This window comes from Mesoplodon densirostris, chromosome 8 (genome assembly GCF_025265405.1).
Source record: "Mesoplodon densirostris isolate mMesDen1 chromosome 8, mMesDen1 primary haplotype, whole genome shotgun sequence".
Taxonomy (NCBI): domain Eukaryota; kingdom Metazoa; phylum Chordata; class Mammalia; order Artiodactyla; family Ziphiidae; genus Mesoplodon; species Mesoplodon densirostris.
In genome coordinates, this window is record NC_082668.1 from 40,590,045 (window position 1) to 40,611,151 (window position 21,107).

General features: G+C 36.0%; 1 pseudogene; it reads right to left on the minus strand.

Annotated features, from left to right (window-relative positions):
* The window catches only part of LOC132495490 (coiled-coil domain-containing protein 150-like), an 83,893-nt pseudogene that overhangs the window by 54,017 nt on the left and 8,769 nt on the right, over nt 1-21,107 (minus strand).

Consider the following 21,107-nt stretch of genomic DNA (forward strand, 5'->3'; position numbering starts at 1 on the left):
CACATATTGATAATTACCTTAAATGTAAATGGATTAAATGCTCCAACCAAAAGACCCAGACTGGCTGAATGGATACAAAAACAAGATCCGTATATATGTTGTCTATAAGAGACTCACCACAGATCTAGGGACACATACAGACTGAAATTGAGAGGATGGAAAAAGATATTCCATGCAAATAGAAATCAAAAGAAAGCTGAAGTAGCCATACTCATATCAGACGAAATAGACTTTAAAATAAAGACTATTACAAGAGATAAAGAAGGACACTACATAATGATCAAGAGATCGATCTAAGAAGAAGCTATAACGATCGAAAACATATATGTACCCAACACAGGAGCACTCCAATATATAAGGCAAATACTAACAGCCATAAAAGGAGAAATTGACAGTAATACAATAATAGTGGGGGACTTTAACACCCCACTTTCATCCAAAACAGATCATCCAGAAAGAAAATCAATAAGGAAACAAAGGCCTTAAATTAGACCAGATGGACCTAACTGATATTTATAGAGCATTTCAGGGCCTCCCTGGTGACGCAGTGGTTGAGAGTCCGCCTGCCGATGCAGGGGATACGGGTTCGTGCCCCGGTCTGGGAGGATCCCATGTGCCGCGGAGCGGCTGGGCCCGTGAGCCATGGCCGCTGGGCCTGCGCGTCCGGAGCCTGTGCTCCGCAGCGGGGGAGGCCACAGCAGTGAGAGGCCCGCATACCACAAAAGAAAAAAAAAAAAAAAAAAGAAAATCAATAAGGAAACAAAGGCCTTAAATGACACATTAGACCAGATGGACCTAACTGATATTTATAGAGCATTTCATTCAAAAGCAGCAGAGTAAACATTCTTCTGAAGTGCACATGGAACATTCTCCAGGACTGATCACAAAGCAAGTCTTGGTAACTTTAAGGAAATTGAAATCATATCAAGCATCTTTTCCAACCACAATGCTATGAGATTAGAAATAAACTACAAGAAAAAGCTGTAAAAAACACAAACATGTGGAGGCTAAACAATATGTTACTAAACAACCGATGGACCACTGAAGAAATCAAAGAGGAAATAAAACAATACTAACAGACAAATGAAAACCAAACCACAATGATCCAAAATCTATGGGATGCAGCAAAAGCAGTTCTAACAGGGAAGTTTCTAGCAATAAAATCTTACCTTGGGAAACAAGAAAAATCACATATAAACAACCTAACCTTACACCTAAAGCAACTAGAGAAAGAAGAACAAACAAAACCCAAAGTTAGTAGAAGGGAAAAAATTATAACGATCAGTGTGGAAAGAAATGAAATTGAGACAAAGAAAACAACAGAAAAGATCAATGAAACGAAAAGCTGGTTCTTTGAGAAGATAAACAAAATTGATAAACCTTTAGCCAGACTCATCGAGAAAAAGAGGGAGAGGGCTCAAATCAGTAAAATTAGATATGGCAAAGGAGAAGTTACAACAATCACCATAGAAATACAAAGGATCATAAGAGACTGCTAAAAGCAACTATATGCCAATAAAACAGACAACCTAGAAGAACAAGTTCTTAGAAAAATATAATCTCCTAAGACTGAACCAGAAAGAAATAGAAAATATGAACATACCAACCACAAGCCCTGAAATTAAAACTGTGCTTTAAAAACTCCCAACAAACAAAAGTCCAGGACCAGATGGCTTCACAGGTGACTTCTTTCAAACATTTAGAGAAGTGTTAACACTTATCCTTCTGAAACTATTCCAAAACACTGCAGAGGAGGGAAGACTCGCAAACTCATTCTATGAGGCCACCATCACCCTGTTACCAAAACCAGACAAAGATACCACAAAAAAGGTAAATTATAGGCCATTATCACTGATGAACACAGATGCAAAAATCCTCAACAAAATACTAGCAAACCAAATCCAACAATACATTAAAAGGATCATACACCATGATCAAGTGGAATTTATCCCAGGGATGCAAGGATTTTTCAGTCTCTAGAAATTAATCAGTGTGATACACCACATCAACAAATTGAAGAATAAAAACCATATGATCCTCTCAATAGATGCAGAAAAAGCTTTTGACAAAATTCAACACCCATTTATGATAAAAACTCTACAGAAAGTGGGCATAGAGAGAACCTACCTCAACATAATAAAGACTGTATATGACAAACCTAAAGCTAACGTCATACTCAACTGTGAATAGCTGAAAACACCTCCCCTAAGATCAGGAACAAGACAAGGATGTCCACTCTCCCCACTTTCATTCAACACAGTTTTGGAAGTCCTAGTCACGGTAATCAGAGAAGAAAAAGAAATAAAGGAATCAAAACTGGAAAAGAAGAAGTAAAACTGTCACTGTTTGCAGGTGTTTGCAGATACTATACATAGAAAATCCTAAAGATGCTACCAGAAAACTACTAGAGGTCATCAATGAATTCAGTCAAGTTTCAGGATACAAAATTAATACACAGAAATCTGTTGCATTTCTATACACTAACAATGAGAGATCAGAAGGAGAAATTAGGGAAACAATCCCAGTTACCATCATATTAAAAAGAATAAAACACCTAGGAATAAACTTACCTAAGGAGGCAAAAGACCATTATTCTGAAAACTGTAAGATGCTGATGAAAGAAATCAAAGATGACACAGATGGAAAGATATACCATGTTCTTGGATTGGAAGAAGCAATATTCTCAAAGTGACCATACTACCCAAGACAATCTACAGATTCGATGAAATCCCTACCAAATTACCAATGGCATTTTTCACAGAACTAGAACAAAAAATCTTAAAATCTGTATTGAGATACAAAAGACCCTGAATATCCAAAGCACTCTTGAGAAAGAAAAACGAAGCTGGAGGAATCAGGCTCTGAGTTCAGACCATACTACAAAGCTACAGTAAACAAAACAGTATCATACTGGCACAAAAACAGAAATATAATTCAATGGAACAGGATAGAAAGCCCAGAAATAAACCACCCATCTATCATCAATTAATCTACAACAAAGGAGGTAAAACTATACAATGGAGGAAAGATAGCCTCTTCAATAAGTGATGCTGGGAAAACTGTATAGCTACATGTAAAAGAATGAAATCAGAACACTCCCTAACACCAGACAGAAAAATAAACTCAAAATGGATTAAAGACCTAAATATAATACTGGACACTATAAAACTCTTAGAGGAAAACATAGGAAAAACACTCTTTGACATAAACCACAGCAAGATCTTTTTTGACCCACCTACTAGAGTAATGAAAATAAAAACAAAAATAAACAAATGGGACCAAATTAAACTCAAAAGCTTTTGAACAGCAAAAGAAACCATAAACAATATGAAGACAACCCACAGAATGGGAGAAAATATTTGTAAACAAAGCAACCGACAAGGGATTAGTCTTCAAAACATACAAACAGCTCATGTGGCTCAATACCAAAAAAACGACCCAATCAAAAAATGGGCAGAAGACCTAAATAGACATTCCTCCAAAGAAGACATACAGATGGCCAAGAGGTACACGAAAAGATGCTCAACACTGATAATTATTAGAGAAATGCAACTCAAAACTACAATGAGATATCTCCTCACACCAGTCAGAATGGCCATCATCAAAAAATCTAGAAACAATAAATGCTGGAGAGGGTGTGGAGAAAAGGGAACACTTTTGCACTGCTGGTGGGAAAGTGAATTGGTACAGCAACTATGGAGAACAGTATGGAGGTTCCTTAAAAAACTACAAATAGAACTACCATATGACCCAGCAATCCCACTACTGGGCATATACCCTGAGAAAACCATAATTCAAAAAGAGACATGTACCAAAATGTTCATTGCAGCTCTATTTACAATAGCCCAGACATGGAAACAACCTAAGTGTCCATAATCGGATAAATGAATAAAGATGTGGCACATATATACAATGGAATATTACTCAGCCATAAAAAGAAACAAAATTGAGCTATTTGTAATGAGGTGGATAGACCTAGAGTCTGTCATACAGAGTGAAGTAAGTCAGAAAGAGAAAGACAAATACCATATGCTAACACATATATATGGAATTTAAGAAAAAAATATGAAGAACCTAGGGGTAAAACAGGAATAAAGACACAGACCTATTTGAGAATGGACTTGAGGATATGGGGAGGGGGAAGGGTAAGCTGTGACAAAGCGAGAGAGAGGCATGGATATATATACACTACCAAACGTAAGGTAGATAGCTGGCGGGAGGCAGCCGCATAGCACAGGGAGATCAGCTCGGTGCTTTGTGGCCGCCTGGAGGGGTGGGATAGGGAGGGTGGGAGGGAGGGAGACACAGGAGGGAAGGGATGTGGGGACAGATGTATATGTGTGACTGATTCACTTTGTTGTAAAGCAGAAACTAAAAAAAAAAAAAGGAATAAATGCATTCTTCTGATATTTAGGCTTCTTGGGAGTGAGAAATAGATATTAGACTTAATTTTTAGCAAAATTACATTAGACTGCTTAAACTAATGTATCATAATTTTCCCTTAAATTGCACATTCCTTTTAATCCAGTAAGAAGGTAGATGAAAGACTTTTGTAAGTTTTAGTATGGAAAGATCTATGGTGCCATTAAAGCGAAAACCTTGGGGGAAAAAAAAAAGAGTCATGTACCAAAATGTTCGTTGCAGCTCTGTTTACAATAGCCAGGAGATGGAAACAACCTAAGTGTCCATCATCGGATGAATGGATAAAGAAGAAGTGGCATATATATACAATGGAATACTACTCAGCCATAAAAAGAAACGAAATTGAGCTATTTGTAATGAGGTCGATGGACCTAGAGTGTGTCATACAGAGTGAAGTAAGTCAGAAAGAGAAAGACAAATACTGTATGCTAACATATATATATGGAATTAAAAAAAAATGTCATGAAGAACCTAGGGGTAAGACAGGAATAAAGACACAGACCTACTAGAGAATGGACTTGAGGATATGGGGAAGCAGAAGGGTAAGCTGTGACAAAGTGAGAGAGTGGCATGGACATATATACACTACCAAATGTAAGGTAGATAGATAGTGGGAAGCAGCCTCATAGCACAGGGAGATCATCAGCTCGGTGCTTTGTCACCGCCTGGAGGGGTGGGATGGGGAGGGTGGGAGGGAGGGAGATGCATGAGGGAAGGGATGTGGGAACAGATGTATATGTATGACTGATTCACTTTGTTATAAAGCAGAAACTAAAAAAAAAAAAAAAAAAAAAAGAATCTGCCTGCTGATGCAGGGGACATGGGCTCAAGCCCTGGTCCAGGAAGATCTCACATGCTGTGGAGCAACTGGGCCCGTGTGCCACAACTACTGAGCCTGCGCTCTAGATCCCACGTGCCACAACTACTGAAGCCCGCAACCCTAGAGCCTGCGCTCCACAACAAGGGAGGCCACTGCAATGAGAAGCCCGCGCACTGCAAGGAAGGGTAGCCCCCATTCGATGCAACTAGAGAGAGTCCACGTGCAGCAACAAAGACCCAACACAGCCAAAAGTAAAATAAATTAAATAAATAAATAAATAACGTGTTGGTGAGGATGTGGAGCAACTGGAGCCCTTGTACACTGCTGGTGGGAAGAAAAAGTGGTTCAGCACTGTGGAAAACAGTCTGGTGGTTCTTCAGAAAGTTAAACATAAAATTACCATATGACCCTGCAATTCCACTCATAGGTATATATCTCAAAGATATGAAAACAGGTACTTACAAATACACATACAAGTGTTTATAGCAGCACTAATCACAACAGCCAAAAGGCAGAAACAATGCAAACATCCATCAACAGATAAACAGATAAAGAAATTGTGGGGTGTGTGTGTACATATATATACGTGTGTGTGTGTGTGCGTGTATACACACACACATACATATATTGGGTTGGCCAAGAAATTCGTTTGGGTTTTCTGTAAAATCTTATAAAAAACCCAAACGAACTTTTTAGCCAACTCAACACACACACACACACACACACACACACACAAAATGAATATTACTCAACCATAAAAAGGAATGAAGTACTGATACATACTGATACAAAAACATGGATGACCCTCAAAAACATTATGCTAAGTGAAAGAAGCCACATACAAAAGATCTCATATTGTATGATTATATTCATATGAAATATCCATAATAGGTAAATCCATAGAGACAGAATGCAGAGTAGTGGTTGTCAGGGGCTGGGGGAAGGAGGGAATAAGGAGTGATTGCTTAATGGGTATGGGGTTTCCTTTCGGGGTATTGAAATGTTTTGGAACTAGACAGAGGTGGTGGTTGCACAATATTGTGAATATTGTACTAAATGCCACTGAATTGTTCACTTTTAAATGGCTGATTTTATAGTATGTGAATTGCACCTCAGTTAAAAAAAAGAACCGCAATGAGATACTTCACACCTACTAGGATGGGTGTAATTTTTTTTTAAGTTTTTTTAAACAAGTTTAGGTGAGGACGTAGATAGTGGAATGCTCATACATTGCTAGTGGGATTGTAAAATGGTGCAACTACCTTACTTGTGAAACAGTTTGGCAGTTTCTCAAAATGATAAACAGAGTTATCACATGACCCAGTAGTTTTGCTCCTGGAGAACTGAAAACATATGCTCACAAAAAGAACTGTACACAAATGTTCATAGCATTATTCTTTTTTTTTTTTTTTTTTTTTGCGGTACGCGGGCCTCTCACTGTTGTGGCCTCTCCCATTGCGGAGCACAGGCTCCAGACGCGCAGGCTCAGCGGCCATGGCTCACGGGCCCAGCCGCTCCACGGCATGTGGCATTCTCCCGGATCGGGGTACGAACCCGTGTCCCCTGCATCGGCAGGCAGACTCTCAACCACTGCGCCACCAGGGAAGCCCCATAGCATTATTCTTAATAGCCAAAAAATGGAAACGGCTTAAATGCCTATCAACTGATGAATGGATAAATGAAGTGTGTTATATTCATGCAATATTATTCAGCCATAAAAGAAACGAAGTACTTATATACACTACAAAATGGACAAACTTTGAAATCATCATGCTAGGAAGCCAGACCCAAAAGGCCACATACTATTTGATTCTATTTACATGACATGTCCAGAACAGACAAATCCATTGAGGTAGAAAGTAGAATAGTAGTTGCCAGAGGTGGGCAGGGGTAAATAGGGAGTGACTCCTAATGGGTACTAGGTTTCTTTTTAGGATGATAAAAAAGGTTCTAGAATAAGATAGTGGTGGTATTTGTGCAAACTTGTGAATATACTAAGAAATCACTAACTTGTATATTTTAAGAAGGTGAATTTATGGTATATTAATTATATCTCAATAATAAAAGGTACTAAAACAATCAGATGATCCACCTAAGAATAAATGAACCTTGGACTACATCTTGCATGATATACAAAAATTAACTTGAAGTGGATCATACACCTAATATTGAACAAAAAAGTTCTAGAGAACAAAGGAGAAAATCTATGTAATCTTAGATTAGGCAAAAATTTCTTAGCTACAACACAAAAAGTATCATCCATAAAATTTGAAGAATTGATAAACTGGACTTAATCAAAATATAAAACTTCTGCTCTTTAAAAGAGCATGAAAAGGCATAATACAGAAGAAAAGTAGGTAAAGCACATATAAAATTTGTTTATATACAAATAGTAATAACTATTACATGAGGATTAATAGGACACTATTTTTAAAGCTCTGAAATATAAATTATAAGAAAACAAACAACTGAATTAAAAATGGTTAAAAGATTTGAAGAGACACTTTAAGTTGTTGATGGCAAATAAGCAGATGAAAAGGTACTCAATGTTACTAGTCACTGGAGAAAAGCAAAGTACACCACAATGACATACCCCTACACACCAATCAGAATGGCTGAAACTGAAAGAACTGACAATGCCAAGTGCTGGTGAGAGTGTAGAGAAACTGGAACTCATATATTCCTGGTAGGAATGCAAGAAGGCACACATCTTTTGGAAGACAGTTGAACATATATTTACTGTAGGATCTAGAAGTCCAATTCCTGATATGTATCCAAGAGAAATAAAAATACATGTTCACATATGAATATTTATACAGGTTTTTTCATAACTGCCAAAATCTGGAAGCAATCCAAATGTTCTTCAATTGGCAAATAGGTAAAGAAACTGTGATATAACAGAACATAAACTACTGATACATACAGTAACATGCATGAATCTCAAATCTCAAATGCTTTACGCTAAATAAAAGAAGCCAGACTTATAATGCTACATACTGTATGATACAATTTATACGATATTCTGGAAAAGATATAACTACAGGGATAGAAGAACAGATCAGTGGTTGCCAGGGGATGGGGATGGAGGAAGAGGCTGACTACTAAAAGGCACAAGGGAACCTTCCGGGGTGATAGAAATGTTCTATATTTTGATTGTTGTGGTGGTGGTTACATGATTGTGTTTATCAAAGCTCACAGAACTGTACAGTAAAAAAAAGGGTGAACTTCACTCTAAATTATAACTCAATAAGCCTGACTTTAAGAAAACATAGCTTTACAATGAGTACACATGTAAAAAATATCAAGTTAGACCAAAAAACGGAACTCTGTAGAAGCACTGTCATTTGGCTTAATAGAACCTCTCTAACGAGCAAGTATCTTTCAGCCCCATGAACATACACTTAGTCTACATTAAAACAAATGAAATCAGACAAGCAAAATAATAATACCATGTTTTAATCACAAATAGCATTTGCCTTAGCCATGAAATATTCACTAGCATTTTAAAGCAAAAAGTATTAATGAATTGAATAGTATCCACCAAATTCCCAAATTTTAAAAAACATATTTGAGGCCACATTGACACCAGCAAAGTCCTTGCCACAGGAAGTCAGCTTTATTTAAAAGATTTTTGGGGTGGACTGTTTTCAAGTCACTAGATATGAGTGACTAAACCACAGAAGGGACCTGCCAGCTTAGTGAACTGTCTTTGAGCTCCAGCTCAGAATTTAGCTTTTCTTCTCTCCCCAGTTCTTAAGCTAAAAGTTCACATATATGGTACTAAGAATGCTATTTACTTGAGCCAAGAAACAGTCAAGGCTTGATGACTATATCTGACACCTGTTGCTGGGTTTATTGCATGCGGATGGGCTGAGAGTCCTTGATGCTCCAGATATATTCTCTAGATGATAGTGAGACATAATCTTTACCCTGTTCAAATTTTGAAATGCAAACAGCAATGTCTTAAAGTTTTTTTTTTGATTGAATAAGGATTGTATTTGTTTCTCTGGCCATTCTACCTTCATAGAACCCAGAAAGGGGTATCTCACAAATAAAGTGGCAAGTGCTAACAAGTTAGGAAGCTTAGTTTTTTTTAAAAAAAACCAAAAAACAAACAAACAAAAACACCAGCATCGTCAGCAATCATCCCTTTGCAGCCCACAGGCCCATTAGCTCACTCTCAGGGGACTCCGTGGCTAAACTCCTCGGTGAACACTAGGGTCCGAGGCAGTGAGGACTCACTGGCAAACACGAGATGCTCAACGAGCAAACATTCCCCAGACGCAGCCTTATGCTGAAGTGACTGGGGCGCTCCAAGTGCATCCAGCTTCGCGGCTTCTCTATTTCCCCCATGTTTTGGTATTCAACAAAATAACCCATCTCCTCATTCAGATAAGCTGATACAGGAGGCAGCAATACAGAAGGAATTAAATATAATGACATAACAACAAATAAAATGTGGAATACCTTGCTTTTAGCTAATTCCTCTTCCAAGTTGCATTTTTCTTCTGCTATTTCTTTCTCGGTTTTATTAACCTGCCCAAGAGAAGGGGGAAAAAAAGAAATGGGTCATTTTAAAAACAGCTGACAGGCTCTACTATAGCAGATACACTCTGCATGTCAATTAATACCTACACTGCAGAGATAGCACATCCTCTCAGAAAAGGGGCCACTCGGGGAGTCTCTGAGGCAGAGCAGACTTCACAAATAGCCCTGAAATTAGAAAGACACGTCTGCATGTCAGACTCTGCCGGTTCTTTCCTAACTAGGAAGACAGGGCTGTTTCCCCTTACACTGTTTCCACTACACTGTCCCACTTCTACTGGGAAAATCGAGTTTTAAATCTGACTCCTTAACTAACATGAGGATGTATGAATGGTTAACATTCACTCACGCTATATAAGGGCAACTATTTGGCACAGTGCACTCACATGCTAAAAGACACAGATTAGCCACCCAAAGGTTTCTTTCATGGGCAACTCAGACAAACTGCCTCTGGGTTGTATTTCTTGTCTTTTGCACTTACAAGAAAATTTTAAAACAAGATCACCACCACAACCAGGAGGTAACATAAATCTGCCTCTACCTACCTCTCCCTGAAGTCCTTCTTTCTCCTCTAGCAGAGAGGTCTTCTCTTGCATTGATGCTTCCAGTTCACTTTGCAATCTTGCAATAGTTGTTTCTAGCAGCTCTTTTTGCACAGCTGCCCTCTTCTCAGCATCCTGTGCTTTCTGGATACACTGGTTATGCTCAAGGACTAAATGGTCCCTGCAGGAAGAGAACAAGGAGAAATGAAAGCTGAACGAGAGTTCTTCTTTAACAGAAAGACTAAATGTTCTTACAGAACATATCTCCTGCCTGAGAGCAGTTACTGAAATGTTCTAAAACTAGTTCCTTGAGGCCAGAGTCTTTATTTTTGTGACTGGCCCAGCAAATGCAGAATTAAACATTTTCATTAAAGATAAGAAATACAAATGCGAAAAGTTGCCCACAGTTTACTTATAGATGCATTTGGAGTTGTGTTTTCTCATTCTGAACAGTCTGTAGCTCACTTGTGATACTGGCATGGGCTGCATCCAGAATTAAGTTTTGTTCTTGAAATGTCTGTGTCATCATTTTCTGTTCTTCCTGAGTGTTAGAAGCAATATTAAAAGTTGAGATGCCAGAAGTCATTTGATAGGGTATCACTCTAAACAACTGATCAAAGATACTGATACTTACAAAAGACAAATTTAATTTATATAAATAAAACCTCTTTTTAAAAGAATTTATCTTAATGTCCAGCTTGCTCTTTGTACCTACCCTGACCTGACCACAATTCTATCATTTTATAGCTCTTCTAGCCAATAATCAAGAGGCATTATTTATCCAGCTTGCTGCAAAATTTATAAAACTCCTAACATGAACAAATTTTTAGATATCATGCATAAAATAGACAACTGATAGGAACATACTGTATAGCACAGGGAACTCTACCTAATGCACTGTGGTAACCTAAATGGAAGGGAAGTCCAAGAGGGAGGGGATATCTGTATGTGTACGGCTGATTCATTTTGTTGTGCAGTGGAGGCTAACATAACATTGTAAAGCAACCATACTCCAAAAAAGATTAAAAAAAAACTATATTAAGTATATTTTGGTACTTCAAAATTTCAACATACTATATTTTAAAAAGTAAAACAATATCAACGTATATAAAGTGAAATGATCGCTCCACCTCTATCTCCCCCACATCTCTTCCAAATAATTCCATTCTCCAGGGACAATCATGTTTCATAGTTTAGTGTAAATTCTTTTGACAGTATCTGAAATTGCACTCATATATTGCTACAGCAGATGTCTAAGACTGTTCTGCACAATTTCCTCTGGCTTTACTATTTTCAATTATCAAAACAGCATGTTTATGCACACCTCCTCTACCTACAAGTTATAAAGCTTCTGTAAATAGAGTATATATTAATAACTATAGTTGTAAACATATTTTAAAACACTTCTTTTTGAACAATATTTGATTGCAAGGTAAACCTTTACACCTTCATACTTGGTAAAATGGGATCTCACTTGTGTCATATTCCAAAGTTTTAAAATGTTTGTGAAAGTGTTGCATACATAAGTCACATTATTCAGTCTACTAAATTGTAAGTTCCATGAAAGTAGGGACTTGTCTTGTTCACTGCCATAATTCTATCTAGATCTAGCAACATACTTGCATGAGGTAAGCACTAAATGCTTGCTGAATAAAAAATACTTATTGAGTACCTGTTATGTGCAAAACACGCTTAGCCCTATAGGTAATAACAAAGGTATGTAAGACAATGTCCTAGGAATGTAGTACAGGACATGAGCCATGCACATAAACTACTACTATAGAATGCAGAACAAGAGAAGCAACATAACATAAATGATTAAAAACACTGAGTCTGGAGTCAAGTCTAGATTTAAATCTGGCTCCACCCTACACTAGCTGGGTGATTTTGGGCAAGTTGATTAACTTCTCTAAATCTTATTTTTATTATCTGTAAAACAAGGATGACAAATATCCCTTTACGTAACTGGTAGGAGTAAAGGAGGTAATATATGTAAAATCCTTAGCACAATGCTTGGTATATAGTAAGTATGCTCAAAAAAAAAAAAAAAAAAAAAGAGAGAGAGAGCCTTATTATTACAGCCTGTTCAGTGTCCTAGAAGGAGAAATTAAAAGACAAAACTGATTTTTTCTGATTGGAGTGATCAAGCTTCTGGGTGAAAGTGAGTCTTAAAGAATGAACACAATCTCAAACAGTTGAAAATGAAGTAAAGACCATTCTCAGCAGAGGGAATGGCATAAGCAAAATGGGAAAGCACAGGTCTTTGGGAAAAAGATAAATACTTTAGGGTCAGTCAGAAGTATTCTCCATAATTCTATCAATACTGGGACAGGTAATTACTTTTCCTAAAGTAATGATATTTGAGAAGAAACCATTAAGAAAGCTCTGAGTGTAAGGCCAAATGACCCCTCTGATGAAAACAGAAAACAACTAATTAAAAAATAAAATAGTTCAGAAAAACCCTTGAAATTAATGGCTAAAATATTTTATGTATCCAGTTGGCTATTTGTATTTCCTGATCTCTTAGCCAAGGAGGCTTCCTGATGACTCTACCAGAAATTGACTAGTGTTAAAAATGAATACCTGCAGAATGGCTTGGTGGTCAGCAATGATTCTGGCATTTTCCATTCTAACAGTCTGAAGCATTCTGTTCAGCTCTGAACACTTTCTAGTCAGTTGGTCATTCAAAATCTAAGACAACATATATAGCAAATCACAGATCTCTCCAATAAATAAGTCTTTTTACTTACGTATCATCATTTTTAACAACGGCATAGTATTTCACAATACATGTGAACCTAATTTATTTAACCTAATCCCAATTGATATTTCATTAGATTATAAAATACTTTCAAACATTTGGAGTCATCATCCTAAACAACTGTAAATTAAAAGGGGAAATTTGGTGATACAGTGGAACAACTGAAGCATTTGGCAGTTTACCAATCTTCCATTCTTCATAATTTTGAATGCTGGTCAATTACAGCAAGACATCTACAGAATGGAATTTACAATGTAGATGCATGGCCAATGTTATAGAAATCCATTCTCAAAACTGGATGATGAGCTTTCAGAATTGTTTAGCTGATAACAAAATACCTAAGCTCCTTCATCACCAACTACAGTATTCAAAAAAGCAAAATACAGATCACTGTGCCATTTCACAAGATTAACCTTCCAAAATAAAACAAAAATCTTTTCTGCAACATACATGTAGTTAGTTTATAATTCTCTTGTCCTTTTGGTATTTTGAAAATTTGTATTCCTGTGGAAAATATTTATCTTAATTCTCAGTTATTTTTGCAAAGTATATTTGGTAAGGATCTTATGTTTTAATGTATAAACTCTTTAAGGATGGGGCAAATAACTCTGAAGGGTTAATAGAAAAAACACTCAAAAAAACAGTAACAAGAAAGGAGAGATAAAGATTATCTGGACAGCATCGTAAGTGGGACAGCATCATAAGACAGGAATACATTCATGGGCATCTTAAAGGTATAACCAGATGCACAAACTACTTATCAAGGAATACTTGGGGATAAGACAGAGGAGAACTCTTGCTCCTTGAAAAGAAATAGCTAATTTTCTTTACAGCTAGATTGCTGGGCTCAAATTCCAACTGGGTCACTTACTAGCTATATATATATATATTTTTTTTAACTTATTTTTGGCTGCGTTGGGTCTTCATTGTTGCACGCTGGTTTTCTCTAGTTGCGGTGAGCAGGGGCTACTCTTCATTGCAGTGCGTGGGCCTCTCATTGCGGTGGCTTCTCTTGTTGCAGAGCACGGGCTCTAGGCTCGAGGGCTTCAGTAGTTGTGGCATGCAGGCTCAGTAGTTGTGGCTCGCAGGCTCTAGAGAGCAGGCTCAGTAGTTGTGGCACATGGGCTTAGCTGCTCTGCAGCATGTGGGATCCTCCCGGACCAGGGCTTGAACCCTGTTCCTTGCATTGGCAGGCGGATTCTTAACCACTGTGCCACCAGGGAAGCCCTAGCTATATTATTAAACTTCTCTGTATATCAACTTTCTTATTTTTAAAATGGTAATAATAATAGTTCTAAAGAAGTCCTATTGAGAGGATTACAATTTGTTAGTAACATGAAGTGCTTAGAATTGTGCCATGACTGTAGTATGGATTCAGTAAATGTTAACTATCATTTATAGTAAGAGTAGTAGTAGTTACTGTTATCATTATTTTATGAAAGATCACATTTTGTATTTTTTTTATCATAAAGAGAGCATAACAACACTATGATCCTAACACTGAAATAATCAAATTGTACTAACAAAAAGTTATTTTAAACGATCAATACTATTTCTTTGGGCCCTATGAGAAATAACTCGGTTGCTTGCGTATGTGGTGACTCCTCTCCATATACATGCATATACAGAAAACATCAGCTGAATTTGGGAACCACCATCCCACATAAAATGATTACACATAACTCCAAAATCAGCAAGTATTTATTAGGTTCCTACTGTGCTTTGACATAGAAGATACAAAGAAAGTATAAGATAGCCCTTGGCATTGAACTGCTTAGAGTTTCATTGGGGGAAATAAAAGGTATACATTTAGTGAGTAAATTAGAAAGCAAACAAGGCAAAGTTTAAACTAGTGCATGGTTTAGCAGTATATCTCAAATACCTACGTATCACAGGAATTTAGAGGGTGAAATGGGAAATGTAGTTAATTTGATGATGTTTCACAAATGAAGTAAATCTTACGGAAATAAAAATTTTGGATGATGGCAATGGTATGAATTCATGTAACCAGAATTAATCTTGGTTCTTGGTTCTTTAACTGAACAAAATTAACATCTAAACACTAGAGAAACGGGAAGATTTACCTGTGCTTTTTCTGAGGCTTCATGAAGGGATATTATTTCAGACCTCAAATATGCATTTTCTTCATGTTCCTTATTGAAAGACATCTGTATATTCTACAGGAAAAAAAAAGAATTTCTCTTTTTCTACATGTAAGAGCTATTACATGTATCCCTATCAAAATACCTGTTCTGTATTGTGGCTAGTACCAATTCAAGTTCTAATATACATAGATGAGTGTCTTATAAAGGATTTTTTAAAATCTTGATATATCCAACTCCAATAATTTATAAATTATTTATCAAAAGTATTTATTAAAAATATTCTCATACTGGGACTCCAATTAGAAAGAATTTGCCTAAAAACAAACCTTGTTATTTACCTAGTATCCTTACATCAAAAAAATTCTACTAGGATGAAATATTTTTAGTTTATGTTACATACGCATTTCTTCCTATTAGCAGTATGAGCTTATTATTTCAAAGAAACACACGCAAGGATCTTTTAAAATTATTAGTAGGGGAAGAGATTTTCATCAAGGAATACCTGAGGGTGGAGCAGAAGAAAGCACCTTTGTTCTGTGAAAAAAAATGTTCTCTTTGAGATGAGGGAAAGGTGATGGGGATGTGAGTTTTGGGCTGGGTTTTACCTAATAGGTACTTAGTCAAATGGGGAAGAACAAAGTCTAAGTCCTCTTCCTTCAGAGACAGAACCACTTTTCTAGCTTTCCAAAAGAAGCATCTCAAGAAAAGTTAACATCATATAACATCTACACCATGAGACTGATTTAGAAATGTCTTGATATAAAAGTAGTAACATTTATTCTATTTTTTATTTTTTATTGTGGTAAAATACACATAACAAAATTTATCATTTTAACCATTTTTAAGTCTTTTTAATGAAATGTCTTTTTTACTGAAGTATAGTTGATTTACAATATTGTGTTAGTTTCAGGTGTACAGCACAGTGATTCAGTTATATATAATAATAATAATATTAATATTATATACAAATATACATTATATTATTATATAATTACATATAACAATATGCATTCTTTTTCAGATTCTTTTCCCCTGTAGGGGAAAGGGGTGGGGAAGGATAAATTAGGAGGTTGGGATTAACATATACACACTACTATATATAAAATAGATAACCAGCAAGGGCCTACTGTATAGCACTATACTCATTTTAACTATTTCTAAGAGTACAGTTCACTTAAAACTATTTTTAAGTGTTAAGTGTTAAATTCAGTGGTAGTAAGTACATACATTCATGTTGTTGATAAACCATCACCAAAAATAGTTAATATTTCTTACATTTCATAGAAAAAGCTTCACAGCAATTCATTTGCAATAGGTATAAAATGCAAATAAGTCTCATTAGGTTTGCCAACTCACCTTTTTTCAAACTATAATAACCTGCATGAAATGATTTATTTCCTAATACCCAGTTGACAACAGTTCTGGATATACACTCATTTACACTGAAACTTTTTTTAATAAAGATTTTAGGAGAATCAGAAGGACTGTAAACCAACATGAGTGAGGAAATACTATTTAGTGAAGATATGAAAGAAAACCTCTGTACTCAAAACCTCAAAACCTACCTTATTTTCTTCAACCAACTTGGAAATGAGGTCATCTCTAGAAACTAAAAACAAAAAAAGTCCACATAACTATGATGATAGTAACTTACAAGTACATCGAAATCACATGGTATTTTCCCTGAGAAACTTTGATTAAAAAAAAAATTTGTTTTAGTCTGTATTTTGCAGAAATAAGGAGACCGCAAGTATTTCTATCATATTTTTATAGACTGGAAACTAAATCCTGAAATTATCAAGAAACTAGTCCACAGTCACGTACAATGGCAAATGAGGTCACATTTTACTCAGTGCACAGATGATAATGAGTCCGAGGGATTTCAAGACAGAGAGGCACACAATCAAAAAGATCAAAAAGCCTTTTGTTAGATTACCCTGACAAAGGCTCAATAAAGACAGGGAGATCAGTTTAGTAGCTGTTGCAGTAACCCAAGTGTAAAACAATGAGAGCTGGCTGAGGTAATGATGCAGAAGGAAAAGACTTGTGAAAAGCAAGCAGGGAGAATTATCAGGACTTGGTGACTGACTGGTGGGGTAAAGGCAATAGATGAGTCAAGGAAAATACCTAGTGTACAGACCTGGACAGTGGGGGTGGTTGGTGGATTCTAACAGGGAATTCAGGGCAAGGAGCAGGTTTGGGGGATATAATGAGTAAAAATGACTGCAAGACTTAAGCTTTCATCATGTGTTTTGAGGTATCTGCAAAGCATCTAAATATAGATGATTAGTTGGCAGTAAGATACCATCTGAAGCTCAGGAGGATGATTTGGTGTAGGAAAAAAAAAAGATTTGAAACCACTCAGAGTATGTATATACAGTGAAAATAAAACCAAAGGCAGAAATAGGAGAACAGTTTGGCACTGTATACTAGTAGCCAAGAGATATAAACTTTTCTGAGGTTAATGTTTGGCTTCATAGAAAATTCATAAGGATCTATTAGTTTTGTTTCACTTAAAAATTCTAAAGCCAGAAAATTATAAAACACATAAAAACTCATTTTATTTATGATATACTCAGAAAAACTGTACTTCTTGAAAATGAGTCCAAGACTCATTTTAAATAAATTCTAATTTAACATATGTGAAGGATCAAAAAGATAAACTACATGATCTATTTTGAAAATTCCACTAATCAAAGAAAGACTAAAAGGGGAATGTTTATCCTACTTTGGAGAACAATTTAATCACTTTAATTAATTAATTAGTTAATTAATTAATTAATACACAAACATATACACACACATATATACATATAATGTTTATTGCTAATAAATAATTATTAATAAGTACATTTTAAAATTCATTGAAGCAAGTATCTAAAGGCATTCCTTTTATTAATATAGTTAGAATAACTATTTGTACCTTAAAGTAATAAAATTGCATGCATGTAAAGCATCTATTATTCAATATGAAGCATATAGCTGGTATTCAGACAGGCTTCCTTTTTTATGTTAATTTGAATTACTGTTATTCTAATCTCAATGTTTTTAATGGTCTTCCATATATTCTTACAAAATTCAAAAAGCATTAATCCTTTAAGAAAGTAACATTTTAAAAAATCACTTAATCAGAAGGACAACTAATATAATAGAAAGATCTGTGTTTAGTCCCAGCTATTCTATTTACTGTGGGTCCTTCACTATAGATCTTTTCATCCTTTTGTAGAATGGGGTATATTTTCTTATCTTTCTCACTAGTTTGCTGTAAGGCTCAAATGGGATAATGTGGTAGTACAATAAAATGTAACATGTATTTTTGTAGGCATGCGGTCACAGGAAGACAGAAAACTATTTAGGGACATTATCAGTGAGAACTTCACAGAATAATTCATTACTCAACAACTATATGGAAAAAGAATACTTTCTGCTAAAAGCAGTAAGTAAAAGCATTGAATGGGTTACCCTTTATGGTTTCTTTTTTCTAATTTTCATTCCCCTTTTGGTATTCCCTGTCCTCATGACAGCCACAGAGCAGGGAGGCCACAGTGGCAAGAACACTGGGTTTGCAGTTAGAAGATCCAGGTTGAGGCCTCACTTCACCATTTACTCATTTTGTAACTTTAGGAATTACAGATAGTTTTGTGTATGACATGAGATAATGTATGTGAAAGCCCTGTGTAAACCATGAAGTGTTATTCATGCGTAAAGCACTGCACTGGAGCTCTGTGTGATCTCTATAGTGAGATCTACCTGAAAACTGCTGTTACAATTATATATTAACAAACAGTCGTCTGATAAGGGCTGTTGGGTTGGAAGAAGCATGTCTCTGAGCAACCTGGGATCAAGTCTAGACACTTCCGTTTCCTAGCTCTGTCACCTTTTAGGACTCTTTTTTAAAACAGATGTTTTTTCCTCCTCAAACGAGTAGTTAATCTAACTTCTCTCTATGGTACCTTACAACTATCCATTTCTACAAATACAAGTTGACCAAAACAGGTCGATAACCTGAAGAATGGAGAGTCTGACATGATAAATCGTTAGAATCAGTAGGATAGCAAGGATTAATGACCTCATTTCCTTATTAGCATTCTATTATCCAATATTCAATCTAGATTTATAGAACCCAAATATTCCCAAGTCCACAGTTAAATAAACCTGAAAAAAATCCACATAAGTTGACAATTAAGAGGGTCAAATTCTATTTTATTACCAACATTCTCTGTCTTTCTCAGTGCCACAGATAAAAAGGAAATCAGCAACTTTTTACATTCAGGTCTGTGGGAAATACCAGTAACACTGGCCACTTCGAGAATTTGGAATCTTAAGAGTTTTCGCATGAAATCTCAAAAAACTAACAAAAGTGTAATTTCTAGCATCTGTTTTCGTACCTAGATCAGACTTGAGCTGTGAGGTAGCGGTCTCCAACTCTCCTTTCTGTTGTCGCTCCTGTGCCAGTAGTTCTTGGGTGGTCTGAAAACAGCAATGCAGTTTTGCTGCAAAATTTGCACCTGAAATCGTATAAGAAAAACTCCTTTTCTGTAAGGTAAAGATTTCTACTAAGCTAACTTATAGCACAGGTATAAGGTAGATTTTTCTGATCTTAATGTTCCTGGAGGAAGAAGCGGTGTTTATGTGTTACAGTTAAAAGATCTCAACAGAGTGCAGTGTCTTACAGCAGTGCTGTCCAGGAGAACTTTCTGTGCACTCTTCAACAGCACTCAAAATGTGGCCAGAGTGAATGAGGAACTGAATCGTTAATTTTGTGTAATTTTAACAAATAAAATTATTTTTCATTTAAATAGCCACATGTGGCTAGTGCCTACTATATTGGCAGTATAAAGTATAGCAATAAAGGATCATTTGCAAATTCTTTAAGTAGAATCCTCTTTATTCTACTTAAGGACATTGTAGAAGGACAGCACTCATTAAAGTAATAAAAATTATGTAATCTAATAATAGGTATTATGATTTGAAACTACTAATTGCCTTGGTACTTAGAATTTAAAATATTCTAAATTACATATAGATATTTCAAATAACAACTTTGATGAAAGCAAAAACATTATGCTAAAATAAATAATGAGACTTGAAAACAGCAGTGTAAACACATTCCTGATTATTTGACTTATTCCTTGCTTCAAATGTCAGCTCAGTTTAAATCTTTCTTTTCTATGCACATCATATACAATACATATAACATGAGACTAGGTCAGTGCCTTCCAAAATCAATTCTTGTAACAGAGATTATATGGTGTAGAGGGAAGGATTCCCTCCCAGGAACTAAGAGTTCACTTCTGTGAAGCCCGAGACAAAATAACCTCTCTGTCCTTAGCTCCCTTATTCATAAATTAAGAGCGCTGGACTAAATGGCATCAGAGTCTTTTCTTATTTTGCACTAAAATTTTTAAAATTGTAGTAAGAATGTTAATAGAGGAATACTAAAGAAAAGAATTTAATAAATCTAGAGGAAATAAGCAAAACTATAGGTTTGTAGGTAAAACATTAGCTTTTCCCTTTTGGTTTCACTTTCCCAACATAAACAAGGAGAGAAAATCTCTCTACCTGTTTCCGTTCCACCTCCACTGTTGATCCCATTTCTTGAATTTTGAGTAGCATGGCTGGTCCAGATTTCTCAAGAGATTCCCTTAGGTGCTTCTCTTGAGACAGTTGTCTCCTTAGCTATAGAGCAACACTGCAGTTAGGCAAGACCAAGGGAACTTCATAGCAGTTTAACAAAGATCAAAGTCACCATGAAAAGTTTACCAGACACGCCATCTCACCCCCATTCTTTGTTCATTTATGACTACTCAGAAACATGCTTTTGTTTCTCCCTAACGGATAACCTTCTAGGAAACGCAGAGACAAATTTGTTACCCTCATCTTCCTACTGTGTAAGTCTGTTTTCCAAACTG